We start from the raw sequence: 21,150 nt of genomic DNA on the forward strand, positions 1-21,150 counted from the left end.
TAAAAGAATGGCTGAAATGAGTGCATATTCTTCGGCAGATGGCCAGTAAATTGCTGACTATGGGCCTCATGTAGGTAGCCATATACCGGTCGGTAACGGCCGATTTTCGGTAATTATACCGTTACCGACCGGTATATTGGCTATTGGTACGTAGGGGGTCAATTTCTGAAATCGGAATTTACCGAATCGGTAAAACTACCGAATCGGTAAAATTACCGAATCGGTAACGTTACCGATGTGGTAATTTTACCGATTCGGTAATTTTACCGAATCGGTAAATTCCGATTTCAGAAATGATATGTAGGGGGAGTGTGTGTGTGTGTTTATGAGTCGGTATTTACCACCAACTTTTAGTTGGTGGTAAATAATTAATGTATGTTTGTATGCATTTGGAAGCGCGTAGCAGTGTGCAATGTGGCATACATACATGCCCTTAGGGCATGTATGTGTGCCACATGTGCACACATGGCCGAATCAGGGGTGCAACAGGGTGTCAATGTGACACCCTGCCACCCTTGCATTTTCTCCACCATTACCGAATCGGTATTTACCGATTCGGTAATGAGGCATACCTTCCCCTCAATGGGAAGGTATGCCTCATTACCGAATCGGTAAATACCGATTCGGTAATTACCGAATTGTAACGAATCGGTAAAAAATACCGACTCATTACCTACATACGAGTTACCACTTCTAAAATACCGATTCGGTATCGTTCGGTATTTTAGAAGTGGTAACTCGTATGCTACCTACATGAGGCCCTATGTGTTCTTTTTTCAGAAAGTCTTGAACTATAATGTTTATGCAGCGCGCCAAACATGGAACCCTGAAATAGGAACCAAGTTCCATGGCCTTAAGTACATTACTGCCATTGTCTGGGGCAACAAAACCAATAGCAAGCCCTCTGGGCCGCAGCCATTCCAAAACCTTGCTGCGAAACTCGTGTAAAATGTTTGCAGCCGTATGACATTTCTCCATGGCGAACATGGCTACAGTTGCATGTTTCCGAGTACCTTCAAAAATCGCAGCTGTGTCAACAACAACTCGTGCAGATAGTTTATCTCTAACCCCCACAAAAGAGATCCAGTGTGCAGTGATGCACATGTAATCTGTGGCTTGGCAACTGGTACACATGTCTGTTGTCAGGTGGATATTGTGCACAGCACTCTGCTGCAAAGCTTGTCCAACCAATTCCAGCACATCATGATGTAGTGCCGGCACAGCAATTCTTGCGAAATAGGACCGGCTGGGAACTTTCCATTTTGGGCAGATGGCAGACACAAATTCAAGGAAACCCACCCCTTCCACAAATGAAAAAGGAAGAAGGTCCAGCGCTAACATTTTAGCCAGCTTCGCATTGTACAATCGTACCGTTGGGTTGTTGCGTTGGAACTGCCGCTCCAACCTAAACATGCTCTCAATGGTAGGCTGGCTTACTTTCCTTAGTGGTGCTGTTTTCATTAACCCACTAAGGCTCAACGACACAGATTGTCTCATTAAGGTACTCGCCGCCGGTCGCCTTGGTGTCTCACCCAGACTCTGAGTATGGCTCTTACTGCGGTGCCACTCTGATGTTACTGAGGAGGATGTGGGCGTTACCACTGCACTACTGGGGACAGGGCTAGAAATGCCTCCCTCTTCTTCACCTGCCACCACAATAATATCGCTCTCTGATTCATCCTGACCAACTTCAATGGGTTGAGTTTTTCTACTTTCTTTTAACTTAAGTAGGTGATCATCCCAAACGATAGTGTGTTGTATTCTTAGATGACTTGCTTGTCCTCCGGTACCATAGTTTGTACCAAGCTTACCACTGTGGTAAATATTTCTCCTTTACCGGGACTGAATTTGGTACAGAAACATTATAAAATAGCTCAGTAAAATGAGAGGCAGAATCCGTGATATTAGAGGTTCGGAATGGGCTTTATTCCAATAAGCGATTATAATCGGATGCCTCAAGTTCCATCACCACGGGGGTTCAGGAAGTGAAGTACATACTTTATTGACAAGCAGTAACTTTTATAATACATACATTATAATGAAGTGAATACAGTAGGCGTAACAATTGATAAGGACATTTGACGTTTGGTTTGCGTAACCGAAAATGGGTGTAATAATGAGTAAAAAGAAACATGATTGGTTGTGATGTCATGTATAGGTGGATCTATAAGATAATACTTGGCATGGATGCGCGCGCAGCAGTCTGACGTGTAATTGACGTGTAACTAGGGGGTGACGGGGACTTGACATTTAGCTCTATATGTGGAGACGAGAAGTCTGGGAGGTCAAGTCAACCTAATCCCAAATCATATCTAACATCCTATGTTTAAAGAACTATGTTATCCAAAAAGGAGGACTCTCGGACAGAATCTATTCTATACTGACTGTGCGTGTACAAGCGTCTAAGTGTCTACACTGAATGCGAGGGGGTAGGAATATTCCATGGTAACAAGGCTATGAATTACTTGCATGAGGACAGAGAAGATGGGTCTTTTTGCTTGGTAACTGGAAGAGTGTTTACTTAAACTACTAGGCAGGAATGCATCGGCTGAGGGGGAAGCAGATAATTCGAAGGTGAAATACAGTTCTTGGCAGAGAGTAAGCTGATGTCAGGCTTCGTGAGCAGCGCAGAGAATGAGACAAAGTTCATGGTCACAGATGCAGGCTCGGGCTGGAGCTTTTAGAGGCAGAAGGCAAGAAGAGTTTGATGACAGAATCAGGGCCTACTTGCCTGGACTGAAAAGTGGCATAAGTGAACCATATAAAGCCGGTGGCCTTTCATATTTAAGAATGGAATATCCGGCCTATTCATGGCGGATCTGGCAGAGGACATGTTGACGGTGGACACGCATGTGTTTGCGTCATCAATACTGGAACTGGAGGGAACATACGTGTACTTGCGACATGCACATAGAACCGTTGGGGTCCAAGATAGGGGACATAACTGACCAGGAAAATCCATATTTCCACATTCCCTCCTTGTCCCCTACTTGCCCTTCAAGAGATATCAATCTTCATCAATCCATTGATCTGTTCATATAGCATCATTTGTTCTTCTTTCTTCTTCCGGGATCTTGAATGAAAATCTTGATGTGGGATACACGATGTGGCACACAGACCACAAATCGCTGGTCCACATTGTAGACATAGACAGCAACTGAATAGTATGAGAAGGCCAATACCTAGGAAGGATAGAACTCTCCATCCCCAGGCTGATACCGCATTCCAAAACCAACTGGACCAAGTCCAAGTGCCTGGGTTCTGGTGTATCTGGCTTACAATCTTATGAAGGCGAGTGATGGCTTTATATACAGATGGCGAATTTTCTGGTATGAATACGCAACAGCTTGATCCGATGACCCTACAAGCTCCGCCCCTATCAGCCAGGATGACGTCAAGGACAAGACGATTTTGAAGCACAACAATCCGCATAGCAGACTGCTCTTCCGTTAAATTGCCTAAGGCGGAAATAGTCTCATTCACTACTGCTTCAAGGGTTCTAGTTAATCTACGTATCAGCTTACTATTAGTAACAGTACCTATATAGGGAAAGATGCCTTTATTAAAATCTACATACTTGTCCCATGCCGTCTCAGTGTAATCGACAATGGGGAGATCTCTCCGTTTTCTGTTGTGTACTAAATGAATATTTCTGTAATAATCAGGAGGAGCTAGGAAAACAGGTGGCAAAAGGAATGCAATGTAGCAGGTACCATCCCAATCTAGGGGTAGACGCATATATGCAGTCTGACCACATATAAAGTAGGAGTGGCGAGAAGCTCTGAATGAAGATTTGCCTTGGTCACTGAATTCTACGGTAGTAGTGCATTGACTGTGGCCCATATGTATGGAACCAACCTTTCTTACACATAATTCACCTTTTGCTGGGAATACTGACATGGTGGGTAAGACTAGCTCAACTTCGGATACGACATTTAGAATCATGAGATTAGGTGTAAAATTACCTAATCCATATACTTCATTTTCTAGATCAGTTCCTGTTCCTTTGGGGCGACCCTCCTTGTCAGGGTAACAGACTTTGAATAAAACTAGGTTCAGGTTTCCCCATATCCAATGGTCTTGGTAAACTGCTGTGTCTGAGTCTATGGAATTAATTAAACTAAACCATGCTCCACAGGAGCCATTATGTGTAAATGGATGTGGAAAGAAAGGCAGGACTCCTTCATAATTCTGGTAGGGAGGGAGTCGGCCACACACCCAACAATTGGTGGCGTTACTAGTCTGATGGGAATGATGTAACATACTAATGAAAGTGTTATTGCGCAGCGCAAGTCTATAAGACAATTCATGCGGAGGTAAGTCACTAAAAGAATGTTCAGCAGCAACATTATAAACATGTCTAGAAATAGGGTAATATATGTGCAACAACATACTTGTAATAATTATTAAAAGACTCAATAAAAACAAAATTAATAATGTCACTATGCAGTGGCTACGCAGTGATTTACAATACGCCTGTCGTTTCAACATTTTTCGGGTATTTTCTCTACTCAGGTCCAAGGGATACATGTCAGAGACAATTCAACCGCTTCACCTTGGAGAGGACTTAAACAATCAAATTGCTCGACTTGGTGGGCCTAAGCTTTAGTTTGTAATTTTCAGATTTGTTCGGTTCAACAAAAGGAAGCTTTGTATCAGTCTGTGAGGGAGTGCAGGGCACAATGTCTATATCCGAAGATAGTCCATGAAATTTCTTGATGTGGCTTGAATGAATCCAGCCCTTGCGGCCCTCGATCTTCACGGCTGTTCTTGTGGTCAACAGGACCAACTTGGGTGCTTTCCACCTGGGCTCCAGTTGAGTCTTTCGGTCGAAATTTCTCACAAAGACAAGATCCCCCGGAACCACGTCATGGGGTTTCACCTCAGTGTTGTCGGGAAAGGCTGCAGCTACCTGTGAATGAGAAGATTGTAGTGCAGACATCAAGGAAGCCAAGTAATCTGTCAGCATATTACAGTCAATATCAGTTATTTTGCGTGGTATAGGCGTCCCCCACATATTCGGTGGTCTACCGAAGATCACCTCATACGGGGATAGCCCTGTTCTAGAGTGTGCTACCATTCTCATATAAAAAAGTGCAACTGGTAATGCTACTATCCAGTCGACCCCTTTCTCTCTGCATATTTTGGACAGTCTGATTTTCAGTGTCTGATTATGTCTTTCTACGAGACCTGCTGCCTCGGGATGTCGGACACAGTGGAATTTCCACTGATATCCTAGCAGAAGTGAAACGTGTTTCATTAATTCGGATGAGAACGGCTGGCCGTTATCTGAGTAGACAACACGTGGTAAACCGTATCGTGGGAAGAATTCTCGAACCAACTGTTTGGCAGTAGTCGGGGCAGTGTAATCTGAAACCGGGTACGCCTCTGTCCAACGGGACAGAGCGCAGACAACTACGAGAACATATTTGAATCCTCGACATCGTTCCATCTGGATATAATCCATCTGTAGGACTTCAAAAGGGTGATCAGGAGGATGAAATCCACCCTGTTCTACGGGAACACTTTTTCCTGGGTTGAACTGGCAACAGATCATACAGGTACGGACCTTTTGTTTTGCTGCTGCTCGTAAATGTTTATTGAACCAAATGTGTTGAATGCTGTCTAGCATAGCTTTTTCTCCTAGATGTGCCGGACTATGTATAGTGTTAATTACGACTTGGACCATTGAATCAGGAAGGAACCATACAGACCTTTCCTTCATCATCCATCCTTGGTCCGTTTGGATCCCTCCTAACTCGGTCCATTTCTTTATTTCGTCTGGTGTAGCATGTGTCTGTATGTCAATTACGTAAAGAGTAGGATCTTTAACGGTCATACAATGTGTCGGTGTCGGGACTATTGTCTTTGTCATGTCGGGGGTCTGAGCTTGAGCAGTCAGTTTAGCTGTTCTGTCGGCTAGATCATTGCCTTGGGAAATGATATCAGTAACCTTCGTATGGGCCTTACATTTCATAATTGATATTTCAGTGGGTAGATGTATTGCATTTAATAATGCGTGAATGAGGGGTCCGTGCTGAATGTGGGCACCGTGGGAAGTTAAATAACCTCTCTCTCGCCACAGCACGCCGAAGTCATGTACAACTCCGAATGCATAACGTGAATCAGTGTATATGTTGACTTTTTTATTCGTGGCTTGAATACAGGCTTGCGTCAGAGCGATGAGCTCTGCGGCTTGAGCTGACAAAGTATTTATACGATTAGTTTCAATGACTTCAGTATCTGTTGTGACTGCATAAGCGGCTACTAACTCTCCTGTACTTGTTCTCATGCATGAACCATCGACATAAAATGTCAAGTCTGGATCTGACAATGGAACATCGGTCAAGTCTTGTCTGGGTTTTGTCGTTACAGTAATAACTTCAATACAGTCATGGGCTAGTGGGTCTGTTCCGGTTACTGGCAAAAGTGTGGCCGGATTCAATGTGTTACAGCGTCTTATTTCTATATGTGGCTGAAACAATGTAAGTTCATATCCTGTAAGTCGCGCTATAGTCAAGTGTTGTGTTTGCGTTCTATTTACAAGAACCTCTACTGCGTGGGGTACTTGAACTGTCAATGGATGTCCTAACACTATGGCATCGCTTTGTCTGATTGCTAAAGCTGTCGCTGCTACTGATTTCAGGCATGCAGGCAGAGCCTGAGCTACGGGATCTAATGTACTAGAGAAATAGGCACATGGTTTGTGTGCTCCTGCTTGATCCTGTGTGAGTACTGACAAAGCAGTACCTTCGCGTTCTGTAACAAAGAGTGTAAACTGTTTTTTGTAACATGGCGTTGCTAAAACGGGTGCTTGACATAAAGCTTTCTTTAGGCTTTCAAAAGCTTGTGTGTGTTCCTGAGTCCAAGGGAGAACAGTCGATGTGGCTGCCTCCTGTGTTGTCAATTGAATGAGTGGTTTTGCTAGAAATGCATACTGAGGGATCCACTGCCTACAATATGAAGTGAGGCCTATGAAAGCCCGTACCTCCTTTTGTGTCTTGGGTATTGGCATGTTAGCTATTAACTGAATACGGTCGGGTGTAAGCTGCCTTCCCTCCTTGTCCAGCGAGTGTCCAAGATAAACAACTTGCTGGACACAGAATTGCAGCTTAGAAGGGGACACCTTGTGCCCTTTTTCGGCCAGAAATTGTAAAACTGTCAGTGATGCTTTCTCACATTCAGGTTCGCTTCTTGCGGTAATCAGCAGATCATCGACATATTGAAGCAAAGCAGTGTTGACTGGTATGTGGATACTGTCAAGTTCTCGTTTCAGTGCTTGGCTATAGATGCTGGGGCTTTCTGTAAATCCTTGAGGTGCGCGTGTGAATTTAAAGCTACGCCCATTTAAACTAAATCCGAACAAATATTGGCTTTCCTGATCTATTGGGACGCTGAAAAAGGCGTTTTTGAGATCAATTACAGTAAAGAATGTCGCTTCGGAATCAATGGCTGTCAGTAATGACGAGATATCTGGGACCACAGGGAATTGTGGCACAATGCATTTGTTTAATTCGCGCAGATCAATAACCAATCGATATACTGGCGGGGCTGTAGGATCTGTTCGTTTAAGAATCGGTATTATCGGTGAATTACATATATTGGAGTCTGTTTCCACAACTACTCCTTGGGCAATGAGCTCGTCAATGATTTGTAGTAAAGCCACTACAGCATCTGGTGGTAACTTGTATTGTCGCATTCGTGGTAGCACCACTCCTGCCTTTAGTGTGACTCGATATGGTGTAATATTCATGCAACCAACATCAGTAGGGCCTTGTGCCCATAGGTGTGTAGGTAAAGTCTGCAGTCGGGGATCCATGTCTCTAGATACATAGTGACCTTTAAAATCACGTAAAAACAACCTTACTCCTTCCGGAGAACAACATATTATGGCTCCTAGGGCTTTCAACGTTTTTATTCCTAACAAGTTTTCTGGACATGATTTAGTAAGCAGTAAATCTGTAGTTCGGGTCAGAGGTCCTATCGTAAGTGGCAAAGGCTGTGACACTTCATTAACAATAGGTTTTCCTGAAAAACCAAGGGAAATATTCTGTGAGCCTGAGAGGGGTGCCCCTGGAACTTCACTACGTTTTATAGTTGTTCGACTTGCCCCTGTATCGAGTAAAAATTTTCTATCTTGACCTAATAATTTACTATGTACATAAGGTCCTTCTTGATCTACAGGAATCTCGATAAGGGGTAAGTCAACTTCCCTCTCTAGGCTTGTTCATGCGTAACGCTGATACTCGGGATATTCATACTGTGCGGTCTGATACATTTGTCGTGTTGTCGTCTGTGTGGCAGCAGCAGGCAACGGTGGTGCAGCTGGCACAAACTGTATTGGCTGTTGTGAGGCTGGCATGGCCTGGGCATGCTGCATAGCTCCTTGTTCATTCTGATCTTGTCTTAGTGGCCGTGATCTTTCTTGTGTTTTACCTATGGCGATATTATGTTTTAAAACTGGACAATCGTGTACGTAATGGCCTGGCTTTTTACAATAATTGCATGTCCCCTTTACAGGTCCAGCTGAATCGGAATGTGTCATACCCTTTTTATGTCCTTCAGCTGGAACTGTCTGGGAAACTAGCATTTTCATTTTTGTGTCTTTCATGCGTCTGTGTTCATGTTCTTGTTCCTCTTTAATTCTATTGTGGTGGTACTGTAACATTTGTAACATTTGTGTTGGAGTGTTACCTTGCCAGGTACTCTCGAATTTTACTACTCTATTCTTTACTGGGGGCAGAGCATTTTCTACTAATTTTGTTACAAACAGATGTGGGTATGATTCGCTACTTGCTTTTATGCCACTATTTATACCAAAACATTTTTCAAAACGGGCATAGTAATCACTAGTGTCTTCGTCTTGCTTCTGTTTACAGGCTGAAATTGTACCCCAATCTTCCTTTTTCGTAGTTAATAAACGTGGCAGTACCTGTACTAGTACTCCTGGTAATGCCTTAGTTTTGTTAAACCAGATTGGTCGCACACTGCTACACCTACCAGGCGTGTTCCCCCAATGAAAATGGTCCCTGAAGGTCAGCGTCGGCGGATACACCTATGCTCGAGTGTGAATGCAAGTATGCGTGGCGTGTGCCATCCCTGGACACGTGTTTCGAGGTAGTTGCCTCTCGTCAGCAGGGAGTAGGAAAATGTGTGGGGTTGCTGTGTAAGCTGCTAAAATCGTTATCAGGTCTAGTACCTCTCGTAGCGCGCAGGTGCGTAACCATGAGTCCGTCGACTCCTCCGGCTCAAGGGAGCCTGAATATAAAGTTAAACCAGATTGGTCGCACACTGCTACACCTACCAGGCGTGTTCCCCCAATGAAAATGGTCCCTGAAGGTCAGCGTCGGCGGATACACCTATGCTCGAGTGTGAATGCAAGTATGCGTGGCGTGTGCCATCCCTGGACACGTGTTTCGAGGTAGTTGCCTCTCGTCAGCAGGGAGTAGGAAAATGTGTGGGGTTGCTGTGTAAGCTGCTAAAATCGTTATCAGGTCTAGTACCTCTCGTAGCGCGCAGGTGCGTAACCATGAGTCCGTCGACTCCTCCGGCTCAAGGGAGCCTGAATATAAAGTTAAACCAGATTGGTCGCACACTGCTACACCTACCAGGCGTGTTCCCCCAATGAAAATGGTCCCTGAAGGTCAGCGTCGGCGGATACACCTATGCTCGAGTGTGAATGCAAGTATGCGTGGCGTGTGCCATCCCTGGACACGTGTTTCGAGGTAGTTGCCTCTCGTCAGCAGGGAGTAGGAAAATGTGTGGGGTTGCTGTGTAAGCTGCTAAAATCGTTATCAGGTCTAGTACCTCTCGTAGCGCGCAGGTGCGTAACCATGAGTCCGTCGACTCCTCCGGCTCAAGGGAGCCTGAATATAAAGTTAAACCAGATTGGTCGCACACTGCTACACCTACCAGGCGTGTTCCCCCAATGAAAATGGTCCCTGAAGGTCAGCGTCGGCGGATACACCTATGCTCGAGTGTGAATGCAAGTATGCGTGGCGTGTGCCATCCCTGGACACGTGTTTCGAGGTAGTTGCCTCTCGTCAGCAGGGAGTAGGAAAATGTGTGGGGTTGCTGTGTAAGCTGCTAAAATCGTTATCAGGTCTAGTACCTCTCGTAGCGCGCAGGTGCGTAACCATGAGTCCGTCGACTCCTCCGGCTCAAGGGAGCCTGAATATAAAGTTAAACCAGATTGGTCGCACACTGCTACACCTACCAGGCGTGTTCCCCCAATGAAAATGGTCCCTGAAGGTCAGCGTCGGCGGATACACCTATGCTCGAGTGTGAATGCAAGTATGCGTGGCGTGTGCCATCCCTGGACACGTGTTTCGAGGTAGTTGCCTCTCGTCAGCAGGGAGTAGGAAAATGTGTGGGGTTGCTGTGTAAGCTGCTAAAATCGTTATCAGGTCTAGTACCTCTCGTAGCGCGCAGGTGCGTAACCATGAGTCCGTCGACTCCTCCGGCTCAAGGGAGCCTGAATATAAAGTTAAACCAGATTGGTCGCACACTGCTACACCTACCAGGCGTGTTCCCCCAATGAAAATGGTCCCTGAAGGTCAGCGTCGGCGGATACACCTATGCTCGAGTGTGAATGCAAGTATGCGTGGCGTGTGCCATCCCTGGACACGTGTTTCGAGGTAGTTGCCTCTCGTCAGCAGGGAGTAGGAAAATGTGTGGGGTTGCTGTGTAAGCTGCTAAAATCGTTATCAGGTCTAGTACCTCTCGTAGCGCGCAGGTGCGTAACCATGAGTCCGTCGACTCCTCCGGCTCAAGGGAGCCTGAATATAAAGTTAAACCAGATTGGTCGCACACTGCTACACCTACCAGGCGTGTTCCCCCAATGAAAATGGTCCCTGAAGGTCAGCGTCGGCGGATACACCTATGCTCGAGTGTGAATGCAAGTATGCGTGGCGTGTGCCATCCCTGGACACGTGTTTCGAGGTAGTTGCCTCTCGTCAGCAGGGAGTAGGAAAATGTGTGGGGTTGCTGTGTAAGCTGCTAAAATCGTTATCAGGTCTAGTACCTCTCGTAGCGCGCAGGTGCGTAACCATGAGTCCGTCGACTCCTCCGGCTCAAGGGAGCCTGAATATAAAGTTAAACCAGATTGGTCGCACACTGCTACACCTACCAGGCGTGTTCCCCCAATGAAAATGGTCCCTGAAGGTCAGCGTCGGCGGATACACCTATGCTCGAGTGTGAATGCAAGTATGCGTGGCGTGTGCCATCCCTGGACACGTGTTTCGAGGTAGTTGCCTCTCGTCAGCAGGGAGTAGGAAAATGTGTGGGGTTGCTGTGTAAGCTGCTAAAATCGTTATCAGGTCTAGTACCTCTCGTAGCGCGCAGGTGCGTAACCATGAGTCCGTCGACTCCTCCGGCTCAAGGGAGCCTGAATATAAAGTTAAACCAGATTGGTCGCACACTGCTACACCTACCAGGCGTGTTCCCCCAATGAAAATGGTCCCTGAAGGTCAGCGTCGGCGGATACACCTATGCTCGAGTGTGAATGCAAGTATGCGTGGCGTGTGCCATCCCTGGACACGTGTTTCGAGGTAGTTGCCTCTCGTCAGCAGGGAGTAGGAAAATGTGTGGGGTTGCTGTGTAAGCTGCTAAAATCGTTATCAGGTCTAGTACCTCTCGTAGCGCGCAGGTGCGTAACCATGAGTCCGTCGACTCCTCCGGCTCAAGGGAGCCTGAATATAAAGTTAAACCAGATTGGTCGCACACTGCTACACCTACCAGGCGTGTTCCCCCAATGAAAATGGTCCCTGAAGGTCAGCGTCGGCGGATACACCTATGCTCGAGTGTGAATGCAAGTATGCGTGGCGTGTGCCATCCCTGGACACGTGTTTCGAGGTAGTTGCCTCTCGTCAGCAGGGAGTAGGAAAATGTGTCGGGTTGCTGTGTAAGCTGCTAAAATCGTTATCAGGTCTAGTACCTCTCGTAGCGCGCAGGTGCGTAACCATGAGTCCGTCGACTCCTCCGGCTCAAGGGAGCCTGAATATAAAGTTAAACCAGATTGGTCGCACACTGCTACACCTACCAGGCGTGTTCCCCCAATGAAAATGGTCCCTGAAGGTCAGCGTCGGCGGATACACCTATGCTCGAGTGTGAATGCAAGTATGCGTGGCGTGTGCCATCCCTGGACACGTGTTTCGAGGTAGTTGCCTCTCGTCAGCAGGGAGTAGGAAAATGTGTGGGGTTGCTGTGTAAGCTGCTAAAATCGTTATCAGGTCTAGTACCTCTCGTAGCGCGCAGGTGCGTAACCATGAGTCCGTCGACTCCTCCGGCTCAAGGGAGCCTGAATATAAAGTTAAACCAGATTGGTCGCACACTGCTACACCTACCAGGCGTGTTCCCCCAATGAAAATGGTCCCTGAAGGTCAGCGTCGGCGGATACACCTATGCTCGAGTGTGAATGCAAGTATGCGTGGCGTGTGCCATCCCTGGACACGTGTTTCGAGGTAGTTGCCTCTCGTCAGCAGGGAGTAGGAAAATGTGTGGGGTTGCTGTGTAAGCTGCTAAAATCGTTATCAGGTCTAGTACCTCTCGTAGCGCGCAGGTGCGTAACCATGAGTCCGTCGACTCCTCCGGCTCAAGGGAGCCTGAATATAAAGTTAAACCAGATTGGTCGCACACTGCTACACCTACCAGGCGTGTTCCCCCAATGAAAATGGTCCCTGAAGGTCAGCGTCGGCGGATACACCTATGCTCGAGTGTGAATGCAAGTATGCGTGGCGTGTGCCATCCCTGGACACGTGTTTCGAGGTAGTTGCCTCTCGTCAGCAGGGAGTAGGAAAATGTGTGGGGTTGCTGTGTAAGCTGCTAAAATCGTTATCAGGTCTAGTACCTCTCGTAGCGCGCAGGTGCGTAACCATGAGTCCGTCGACTCCTCCGGCTCAAGGGAGCCTGAATATAAAGTTAAACCAGATTGGTCGCACACTGCTACACCTACCAGGCGTGTTCCCCCAATGAAAATGGTCCCTGAAGGTCAGCGTCGGCGGATACACCTATGCTCGAGTGTGAATGCAAGTATGCGTGGCGTGTGCCATCCCTACGTGTTTCGAGGTAGTTGCCTCTCGTCAGCAGGGAGTAGGAAAATGTGTGGGGTTGCTGTGTAAGCTGCTAAAATCGTTATCAGGTCTAGTACCTCTCGTAGCGCGCAGGTGCGTAACCATGAGTCCGTCGACTCCTCCGGCTCAAGGGAGCCTGAATATAAAGTTAAACCAGATTGGTCGCACACTGCTACACCTACCAGGCGTGTTCCCCCAATGAAAATGGTCCCTGAAGGTCAGCGTCGGCGGATACACCTATGCTCGAGTGTGAATGCAAGTATGCGTGGCGTGTGCCATCCCTGGACACGTGTTTCGAGGTAGTTGCCTCTCGTCAGCAGGGAGTAGGAAAATGTGTGGGGTTGCTGTGTAAGCTGCTAAAATCGTTATCAGGTCTAGTACCTCTCGTAGCGCGCAGGTGCGTAACCATGAGTCCGTCGACTCCTCCGGCTCAAGGGAGCCTGAATATAAAGTTAAACCAGATTGGTCGCACACTGCTACACCTACCAGGCGTGTTCCCCCAATGAAAATGGTCCCTGAAGGTCAGCGTCGGCGGATACACCTATGCTCGAGTGTGAATGCAAGTATGCGTGGCGTGTGCCATCCCTGGACACGTGTTTCGAGGTAGTTGCCTCTCGTCAGCAGGGAGTAGGAAAATGTGTGGGGTTGCTGTGTAAGCTGCTAAAATCGTTATCAGGTCTAGTACCTCTCGTAGCGCGCAGGTGCGTAACCATGAGTCCGTCGACTCCTCCGGCTCAAGGGAGCCTGAATATAAAGTTAAACCAGATTGGTCGCACACTGCTACACCTACCAGGCGTGTTCCCCCAATGAAAATGGTCCCTGAAGGTCAGCGTCGGCGGATACACCTATGCTCGAGTGTGAATGCAAGTATGCGTGGCGTGTGCCATCCCTGGACACGTGTTTGTAATTTTGTTACAAACAGATGTGGGTATGATTCGCTACTTGCTTTTATGCCACTATTTATACCAAAACATTTTTCAAAACGGGCATAGTAATCACTAGTGTCTTCGTCTTGCTTCTGTTTACAGGCTGAAATTGTACCCCAATCTTCCTTTTTCGTAGTTAATAAACGTGGCAGTACCTGTACTAGTAGTCCTGGTAATGCCTTAGTTTTGTCCCCAAGCCCCGAACCTGGACCTCGGGCCCTTTCTTCTGCTTCTAATGCTGACCATTCTATCTTTTGATCACCTACCTCCCACTCTTTTTCCTTGAGTTTCTCATAAATGCCAGCAGGCATCAACACCTTTAATATTGTCATAATGTCGGGGTAGGTATATTCTCCCATGAGTAACATGTCTTTAATTTCTCGGTGAAACCCCGCTGGGTCCTTGTCATGACTGGGTACTACTTTCTTCATTTCTAACAATTCTATTTTCGATATAGGCGTATATACAAATACGCGTTTAAACTCGTTGTCCTCACCCTTTATTGGGTGCACTTCTCGTAAGGGATTCTGTCTATCTATGTGATACGTAGTTCTTTCCTTGACAGACAATGGAACATGTTCTGAACATACAAAAAGAATATACTGCTTTCTTGATTCTAGAATTTCTTTAATTAATTCAGTACCTGGACCTCTCCATTTATTCATAAGTAATTCAGTCAGTATGTCAGGCAAGGGACCAGGGTCCGAATGCTGACTCCGATATAGTATAATGAGTTGTTGAATCATATAAATCCCAGCTAACCTTTGTTCATCTGGGGTAAGATTCAAAAATGTGCGTACTACTGTATCATCACTATATTTTCCGGGACTGTCCACCCAATGGACAGCTGCCCTGGCTAAATCTTGTTCATCCATAGAATCGAGGAAATGATAACCCCTTCGTTCTTGTAGTAGTTTGTCGGCGGTTTGGAACGAATGCTCGTTAGACCTTATGTTAATTATAGGTATTTGAAAATTTCTGTTATTATCTGGACATATCGGATGTATTGAGTCAGTGTGATATCTAGTCTTACTCCTATTACAAGATCTTCCTCTACCTACATAGGCTATGGTGTCCGACTGTCCTGTGGGCAGTCCTGACCCTTCTTCCTCGTTTTGTTCGAACTCGTCTACCTCTAATCGCTCTTCGTGTAGGCGTTCTATTTCTTTACGGATCTTTCGGCACATGGCTATTATACAGTTTTGTTTATCATGTCTCCCTTCCGATATATTCTGGCTCCATCTTGTAAGAATTTTCATGGCTTCCGGGTCTACCCCCGGTCGGTCTTGATTTCTGATCACACAGTTTATGAGGAAACGTAACAGTTCCCCCTGTATCTCTACTTTCTGGTATTCCATAGCTCTGTAAATACATTCTGGATCTCGCCCTGTTTGGACAAAATGATATATATTATCTAGATGCGCAGTCATTCCTGGTAACTTCGCTAAATACACTGCGGCTCGTCTGATACGCAATGATGCTAGGGTCATTTCGTCCTCCTTTCCAGGCACCGGGTCATATCTACAGTCTATAAGAAGTTCCTTAAGCGTACGGGTACTAAGGAGTTTGGGTGTACGTGAATGCGCTGACTCTTGAAAAGTAAGTTTATTTATTCTGGGTGGCGTAGAAAAGACATTGGTAGCTCCTCCCGCGGCCCCATCTGGGGCGTCGGGTGTAAAAGGATTCGTCGAACGTGACACAGCAACTACAGGTGTGGACACAGCCATAGAAGTAGCTGTAGGAGCGGGTACAGAAACAGATGTGCTTGCCGGAACTTGTGACTCGATTTGTTGCTGCAGGGATACGGGTACTGGATCTTGACGTTGAACCTCCCTGGTATGCGGTCTATGTAGGGCAGAGTTAGCATACTCGGGAGCTGCGTCATCTAAATATGAGGAAAGAAAAACATCTTCTGCGGTTCTAGGATGCCCCTTAGGATGTACCTTTATTGGGAACAATGGGGTTGGCAAGTCTTTTGGTGTCTCTGGAGTAGCCTTAGGTAATCCTTCGGCCAGGAGAGGATACATACCATTCATAAGGGCATTTCTTTGTCTGTCTACTTGTTCTGATTTTACTCGGATACCTTCCTCAATTAATAGATTCTCTCGAACTTTATTGGAATTCTCTTTACTCTTCTCCTCCTGTCTACGTGCTTTTTCTGTTCGTCTATGTGATTCTTTACGCCATAATTCAACGGCGTCTTTCTGTGACTGTCTGACTTTTCTTTTCCATAACTCTTCCTCGACTTTCATGATGCACTCTGCATCCCAGGTCCCCGCTGTGGGCCACCTTTGACTTTCTGGTAATCCCTTGGTATAGTCTACCCATAAATCAAGAAATAATATAGCGTCTAAGCCATGTTTGTGATACATAAAGTGCCCTGGAGTGTCCCTAGGAGGAATAGGGACGGCTTCTTCGAGAACCCCTTTTCTGGTAGTGATCTGTCTTAATTTCGAAAAGAGCGGCATATTGAGAACTGACCTTATACTTGATTTTGACCTGATACTTGAATTTGAACAGACTTAATACAATAAACACGATAATGAACAGTCATTCATACCACGATATTCAGAACATACTTAAACACTTTAAACATTTAACATTAAACCATTAACTGAAACAACAATGATGATCGTCTGCATAACTAATCACCAAGCTTAATTCTCGACAATAACTAGACAATAACTAGACACTTCGGAATACTTCGGAATACTTGATATACTGCTAAACAGTACAGATACACTGCTAAAACAGTGCAGACCGGATTTGTGTACCCAAACCCGTCTTGACCGGCACAACCTATGTGCACGTCAGAAATGCCTCCCCAGCAATGGTACTCACCGGGTAGCTTCGGAAACAGAAGGCCTCAGTAACTTGAACTTGAACCGGACCGGACTCGACTCGACTCGACTCGTCGGACACTGGGCTTGACTTCGGACTGGTGGGTCTCTGTATACCTCGGATCTTGCTCTCTCAGCTAGGCTCTGGTCGGGATACTTCGCACTTCTCACCGCCTCGTCTGAGTGTTGATTGCAGTCTCAGTCGCCCCCGCTTGACCGGAGGGAGATACAGGAAATCCTGCTGGTACGCGTTATTGTCCGTCCAGCTGTGGCAGGAGACCGGGCCTGCAACACACCGCCGGCGCGTGAGATGAGAAAGTGTCCCTGTTCGGGCGCCATCATGTGGTAAATATTTCTCCTTTACCGGGACTGAATTTGGTACAGAAACATTATAAAATAGCTCAGTAAAATGAGAGGCAGAATCCGTGATATTAGAGGTTCGGAATGGGCTTTATTCCAATAAGCGATTATAATCGGATGCCTCAAGTTCCATCACCACGGGGGTTCAGGAAGTGAAGTACATACTTTATTGACAAGCAGTAACTTTTATAATACATACATTATAATGAAGTGAATACAGTAGGCGTAACAATTGATAAGGACATTTGACGTTTGGTTTGCGTAACCGAAAATGGGTGTAATAATGAGTAAAAAGAAACATGATTGGTTGTGATGTCATGTATAGGTGGATCTATAAGATAATACTTGGCATGGATGCGCGCGCAGCAGTCTGATGTGTAATTGACGTGTAACTAGGGGGTGACGGGGACTTGACATTTAGCTCTATATGTGGAGACGAGAAGTCTGGGAGGTCAAGTCAACCTAATCCCAAATCATATCTAACATCCTATGTTTAAAGAACTATGTTATCCAAAAAGGAGGACTCTCGGACAGAATCTATTCTATACTGACTGTGCGTGTACAAGCGTCTAAGTGTCTACACTGAATGCGAGGGGGTAGGAATATTCCATGGTAACAAGGCTATGAATTACTTGCATGAGGACAGAGAAGATGGGTCTTTTTGCTTGGTAACTGGAAGAGTGTTTACTTAAACTACTAGGCAGGAATGCATCGGCTGAGGGGGAAGCAGATAATTCGAAGGTGAAATACAGTTCTTGGCAGAGAGTAAGCTGATGTCAGGCTTCGTGAGCAGCGCAGAGAATGAGACAAAGTTCATGGTCACAGATGCAGGCTCGGGCTGGAGCTTTTAGAGGCAGAAGGCAAGAAGAGTTTGATGACAGAATCAGGGCCTACTTGCCTGGACTGAAAAGTGGCATAAGTGAACCATATAAAGCCGGTGGCCTTTCATATTTAAGAATGGAATATCCGGCCTATTCATGGCGGATCTGGCAGAGGACATGTTGACGGTGGACACGCATGTGTTTGCGTCATCAATACTGGAACTGGAGGGAACATACGTGTACTTGCGACATGCACATAGAACCGTTGGGGTCCAAGATAGGGGACATAACTGACCAGGAAAATCCATATTTCCACACCACGCCGAACACCTTGCCGACAAATTGATCATATAGCAATGTTCTCCTCCTTGGCGCTAACAGAAAAGAAGTCCCAAACTGGGGAGGAGAACTTTCTGGCACTGCTGGATGTGCCACTTCCAACACCAGATGAACTGGAGGGGGTGCTTGAAATGTGACCCTGTGAACCTAGACTGTGACTTTTACTACCACTACCTACTGAGATGGTTGAGCTGGATGTAGGTCCCTGCCGGGCCTTGGAAAATATGGCAGCTGGAGGTAGTGGTGGTGTAACCTGTGTTGGTGATATCCGAGCTACATCCCGCTCAGTAGCAGCCTTTCTGGATAGGGTGAGAATGTTGGTCTCCAATCCCTTTGGGGCGGGAGTAATGTGCGTGATGACTGGCTCGTCTTCATCAACATCATCACCCCCCTCTTCTACATCTACCTCCATAACTCTAAGGGACCTTCCTTTTCAGAAGCATTGTCTTGTGGCGTATATCACTCTCAGACTGAGCTGGTGGGAGCCAAGTGGCATCACGATCATCAGAAGCGGGGCTTGAAGAAGAAGATGATGGACTAAGCCTCCTTTTCCTTGCTGGTGGTCTGGAAGACAATAGATCTTCTGAAACAGTGGTTTCACTTTGCTCCACTTTGTCTGCAGGAAGCTCGATTTCCTGAAATGCCCCTATGTCAGGAGCAACAACTACTATGGTGGGCTGCGGCGGCCGCTTCTGTTCTTGTTGCGGCGGCCGCTTCTGTTCTTGTTGCGGCGGCCGCTGCTGTTCTTGTTGCGGCGGCCGCTGCTGTTCTTGTAGCGGCGGCTGCTGCTGTTCTTGTTGCGGCGGCTGCTGCTGTTCTTGTTGCAGCGGCTGCTGCTGATCTTGTTGTGGCGGCTGCTGCTGTTCTTGTTGCAGCGGCTGCTGCTGTTCTTGTTGCGGCTGCACACTGATCTGCTGAGTTTGCGCCTGCGTTGAACTTGATTGTGTACTACTTTGCGGGAATGACATTTCTTCAACATCGCTGCTCGTTAGTAGACTGGCTACCTCTGCGACACTAAAGCCCTTGTGCCTAGGTTGGTGTGGTTGGACCGCTGTGCTGCTCCCAGCTTGGTTTCCGGACAACACTGCTGCAGGCATAACTTTTTGGGTGCCAAAAAAAACATTGGCCGGCACACCACCAGTCGTGGTTAATGGCACTTCCTTTTTCTGTTCCTTCTTCTCACCGGCAACTTTCTTGGTACTGGACCTGGTACCTTTCTTTGGGGCCATCTTCTTCAGATGTCAGGCAGGATGCAGATGCACAACAAGTTCTGGTCACACGTGGACGTGATGTGCAGCAGGACTTCTGTCTGGCTGGCAGTACAACGGGTAGCCGGGTGATGCTGATGACACCTCCTACTCTGTCTTTTGTGCACCTAAAAGCAAATAAGCCAGGAGAAGAACATCAGTGAAATGTTGCATTTGTTGTTGTGGTTCAGTTACTTAGTACTGTACTAGTGCAAACAAAAGATAGTCTAGCCATTTATGACTTTTTTTTTTTTAACTAGGGCTATGTTATACTACTGTGTACAGCCACACACTACACTCTCAGTAAGGATAGGAAAGTTAATAATAACCACCAAAATACAAATGCAATGGAAGTGGGGTGAACCCTATTTGCCATTAAATTATTTGAGCATCTCAGCATCCATGGAGCTGCTGCTGGCAAAGGGGGTGGATGGATGGAAGCAGTAAGCCAAATAGCCAATAGGAAAACCATGCAGGCCTATGGCAAAAGCAGGACACTAATAACTCCCAGTCCAAACACCAGAAAAGGCCACCACCCACATGGACACTCACAAATAACAAACAAGCCGGGGGCCTGGAGAACAGAACACCAGGAGCTGACAAAAGGCCTATAAAAGCCAGGTAAAGGATGCATGCTAAAGCACACTGCTCTGCCTTTTTAATGCAACAAAATGTAAATACGAACATTCACAGGCCCCAAAAGGACTGCAGGGTGCATGCATTGCACACCAACAACAAACCAGTGACCAGACACATACAACAAAAGCATGTCTTTAAGACAACCAACATCAGAAAGGCCACCCCAAAAAACACACTTCCCCAACTCAATCCAATGCCATCCATGCCCTAAATGATGTCTAAATTCAACAGACCACACAGAAAACACTTGATTAATAAAGCTGTGGCTACCTGCTCTGATCCTAGTGGATGAAAAAGCAGGCCTGTTGGCAGACAAGGCCAGGCAAGCTTGCAGGCCTAGGCTTCAAAATGGCCACCAGCCACATGGCCAGGCCCAACAACATCAGAAAGGCCACCCCAAAAAACACACGTCCCCAACTCAATCCAATGCCATCCATGCCCTAAATGAAGTCTAAATTCAACAGACCACACAGAAAACACTAGATTAATAAAGCTGTGGCTACCTGCTCTGATCCTAGTGGATGAAAAAGCAGTCCTGTTGGCAGACAAGGCCAGGCAAGCTTGCAGGCCTAGGCTTCAAAATGGCCACCAGCCACATGGCCAGGCCCAACAACATCAGAAAGGCCACCCCAAAAAACACACATCCCCAACTCAATCCAATGCCATCCATGCCCTAAATGAAGTCTAAATTCAACAGACCACACAGAAAACACTAGATTAATAAAGCTGTGGCTACCTGCTCTGATCCTAGTGGATGAAAAAGCAGGCCTGTTGGCAGACAAGGCCAGGCAAGCTTGGAGGCCTAGGTTCAAAATGGCCACCAGCCACATGGCCAGGCCCAACAACATCAGAAAGGCCACCCCAAAAAACACACTTCCCCAACTCAATCCAATGCCATCCATGCCCTA

This window comes from Triturus cristatus, chromosome 3_2 (genome assembly GCF_964204655.1).
Source record: "Triturus cristatus chromosome 3_2, aTriCri1.1, whole genome shotgun sequence".
NCBI classification, from domain to species: Eukaryota; Metazoa; Chordata; class Amphibia; order Caudata; family Salamandridae; genus Triturus; species Triturus cristatus.